Below are 4,046 nucleotides of genomic sequence, written 5' to 3' on the forward strand. Positions count from 1 at the left end.
TGTGCCAAATGCACCTATTGCATTGTCCGCTGCTAAGTTTAGATTATTCCGTTTATTGTTCTACCATTCAAATTTTTTTTTTTTTTTTTTTTTTGGCAAAGAGAGAAATATATTAAACCAACTGAACAAAGTACAACACAACCAAACTAACAAACAGACCCAACACACTGGGCCTAGAAACAAGAAAACCAAATACAAATGGGCTTAAACCAGGCAAGCCCAGGGATACAACAACAGAGTAGCAAACAAAAGGCCCAACAGAAAGCCGAAGACTATCCTTCACAGTGGCAACGCCGTCGAGAACGAAGTCGGACTCGCAATCTGGCCTAAACCGAAGAGGAGGAAGAGTGAAGCTTGCTGCACCTGGACGATCCGACACCAGAAAAGGTCCAATCAAGCACCCGAACAACTGCAATCCAGATACAAAGGCATGAAATCCAGGACTCAAACCATCTCCAAAACGGAGAACTTCTTCTGCCAAATTATCAACCAGAAAAGCCAGTTGAAGAGAGAGGGAGGTGAGATCCAAACATGGATCAAAGGGACAGGTACCCAAAGGGCATTCAGTTCCTTGTAGTGTCCCCCGATGCACTAACGGGACAACCCCGTTTCGAACCAGGCTCCTAGGAGCATATTTACAGGCTATGGCAGAAGGAAAGGGATAAGATCCGCCCCGGAGAGCGACCCACGATGACATCAACGGGTTTAAGAGGAAGAAGAACAGATCTGGAAAGAAGAGGATTTGGGTCATGAGGAACAGACTGAGAGGGAGATGAAAAAAGAAGACAAGCAACAGAAGGGAAAAGCCGAGAAACGGAAAAGAGAGGCACGGAGCCTCAGATCGGAGACGAGCTCCGAGCAAAAGCGCCCATGGCGGGCGGGGATTAGCGCCACCGACTCTCAAGGTCGCGGAGAGAAAAAAGGGAACAATAGAGAGTCAGATTTGATTTCTACCATTCAATTTGATACCTCAATTTTGTACACTATCACTTTCGTTCCTAATTTATTTTAACTCAGTAGCTTTCATACTTAATTCTCGTTTGCAATTGAAACTTTAATGCCTAATCATATAGTTCCTTGGATCAATTATACTTGTATAGATGATCAGTTGGCTGAGGATCTCTAGCAATTCTGTGAGTAGTGGTGATTAATGATTACAAACTAGTATAATCCGTAGTGCAACTAGCAACTGTTCCAAAGATAATAAATTATTATGTGTGTTTAGGAAAACAAAAATTGGGAGAGAATTGAGTCGTGTTTTCATTTATAATAGGGCCTATTTATATAGAGGATTTTACAAGCATAGAGATAGAGTTGTACATGGAAACATAATCGTACAATGATTGGACGTCTACGAATATCTCGAAAAATATCTCTAACATAAACTCTATTACAACTAGAGCAAATAACCTAAAGTTTGGGCCAGACACATATTCTGGATTTACTTGAACACTCCTCCTTGTATAGCCGAAACGTGGTGCTCCTCTCGTTGCCTCGTCAAAAACTTTGCCGAGTAACAAAAACCCAGTGAGACAAAAATAACCTCGATCGAAGAAGAAGAAGGGTACAACACACCCTTCACGTTTCGAGACCACGCATGTAGACATCTTCCCCTGATGTCTACATCTCCTCCTAATGACTATGGTCATGGGAGTTCGGATAACTTCCGCAAACGATGCAACCAACATGTTTCTCGAAAGTGGAATTTAGGCAATGACTTAGTGAGCAAGTCTGCCACACTGTCCTCAGATTGAACCTAGTTCACTTTGATCTCGAGGAAAGTCTGTTGTTGCTGATTATGCTTATTGTTGTCGCTTTTGATGTAGCCTTGCTTCATTCGTCCAAAGCAATTAGCATTATCCTCATAAATGCTTGTAGGCTCATCTTGTGGTAAACTTCAAACCACAATTGCTTTGAACATACTTAATTATGGATCTAATCTATATACATTCACGAACCGCTTCGTGAAAAGAGATAATCTCTGCCTGGTTCTAAGATATAGCGATTATGGTCTGTTCTATATATAGACCTCCAAGATATTGTGGTCTTGCCCATGGTGAACACATAACCAGTTTGGGAATGACTTTTATGTGGATCAGAGAGATAACCACCATCAGCAAAACCTTCCAAAACACCAATGTTGTTTTGGGATGGGGATAAAGGACGCAGGCTAGTGTTTTTGTGTGGATCAGAGAGATAACCACCATTAGCAAAACCTTCCAAAACACCAATGTTGTTTTGGGATGGGGATAAAGGACGCAGGCCAGTATTTTTGTGTGGATCAGAGAGATAACCACCATTAGCAAAACCTTCCAAAACACCAATGTTGTTTTGGGATGGGGATAAAGGACGCAGGCCAGTGTTGGCGGTGTTCCTGGTGTGTGATGTTTCCGAATCCATCATCTCTCTATAGGGATAGAATAAGCCTATATCAATCGTACATCTCAAGTATCGAAAGATATCTTTTACATCAATACAATGGCGTTGCATTGGCGTAGAGCTATACCTAGCTAACAAGTTCACTACAAATGAGAAGTCTGGTCTTGTGCATTGAGCTAAGTACAATAATGCGCCTATTGTACTCAAGTAAGGAACCTCTGCCTCTAGCACGTCTTTGTCATCATCCTTTGGACGAAGAGGATCCTTTTCAGGATCGAGAATACGGACGATCATGGGGGTGCTTGAAGGCTTGACCTTATCAAAATGCTTAAGAATCTATCAACACGATGCTCAAGTTCCAAACTGAGACATAATCATGTTCTCCCAAGATCTTTCATATCAAACTCAGATTTCAAGTGTTCAGCAGTTTCCCTTAACTCTTTAAGGGCATCCAATGAAGATCATGTCCAACATGAACCGCGATAGAATTCGGAACTTGTCTTAGAAACACACGGGCATATCCCTTCCCAATCAAGTAATCACTTTAGTGAGCATTTCAACCTCATTGTAAACACGCTCCGTGGTCTAGAGCCACTTAACTTGGGTAAATAAAGTTCACCATGAACCTTCATGTATATTCCTTATCTAGATCCCCATTGAGATACGTAGTAACCACATTTGCAAGCTACATGTTTAGTTATTCAGAAACTACCAAACTGACAAGATAGTGGAGTGCAATGACATCTATTACGAGAGAATATGTGTAGACCCCCGTACTTTTTCTTTTTTATTTTAATTTGTCGTATAACGTTTGAAACTACATATTCGTAAGGTACACAAGTATTAACGCTTAGGTTAAAACTTTGAGCCCATTATAAAAGGATTAAGAATTTAGAGAAAATTCAATTTGGGTCTAGGAAACTATGTTTAAAGTATCGAAGCTTAGGACAAGCCCGGAAAATTTTCCCGAAAGGATTAGGTGAGATGTCGGAGAAATAAGGATGTTTGAAGATGTATTTTCGGAGTGGGTTTAAGGGAAATTAAGAGGAAATTGAAAATGGAGCAGCCCAAGCCCACTTGGCCCAAAAGGAGGGGGCAAATTAGACTTTTCACAATTAAAATTAGGGAGAGGTATAAAGGCAAAACACTCTCTCCAAACACTAGCCTCTTCCTCATTTTCTCCCTTTCCTCTCTCTCTCTACCCGAGAGCTTCTCTCTCTACCTCTCGCCTGAAATCGCCCCACCACCGGACGCCGCCGCACTGCCTCCGGCCACCGCAGTCGCCAGAATCCCAATCCTCACCAAAATTTCCAGATTTTCTCCTCTTCCTCCCCTCTTTCCATTTCTCCAGTCAAAATCAAGAAATTTGGCCATTCAATCCTCCAAAAACCCAAGAACCCGAAGCTAAAATTTTGTGATTTCTTCTTTCCAAGCTCAAATCAAGGTAATCTTCCTTCTAATCTAGCCTCTATTCATCCGATCTATACCTATTTCTTCCTAAATCCGAGTTTTTAATTTTGATTTGTGATTTTGATTACATGAACCTGATTTTCCCTAAGTCAAGAGGCTAGGCTACGGGTTTGGCAAGGATTTGTGGTAAGGATCTATCCATGCAACCTTGTTTTCGAGTTTAATTTTGGTTGAGATGATGATGTTGGACGGATTTG

Source organism: Rosa chinensis, chromosome 6 (genome assembly GCF_002994745.2).
Source record: "Rosa chinensis cultivar Old Blush chromosome 6, RchiOBHm-V2, whole genome shotgun sequence".
Lineage (NCBI taxonomy): Eukaryota > Viridiplantae > Streptophyta > Magnoliopsida > Rosales > Rosaceae > Rosa > Rosa chinensis.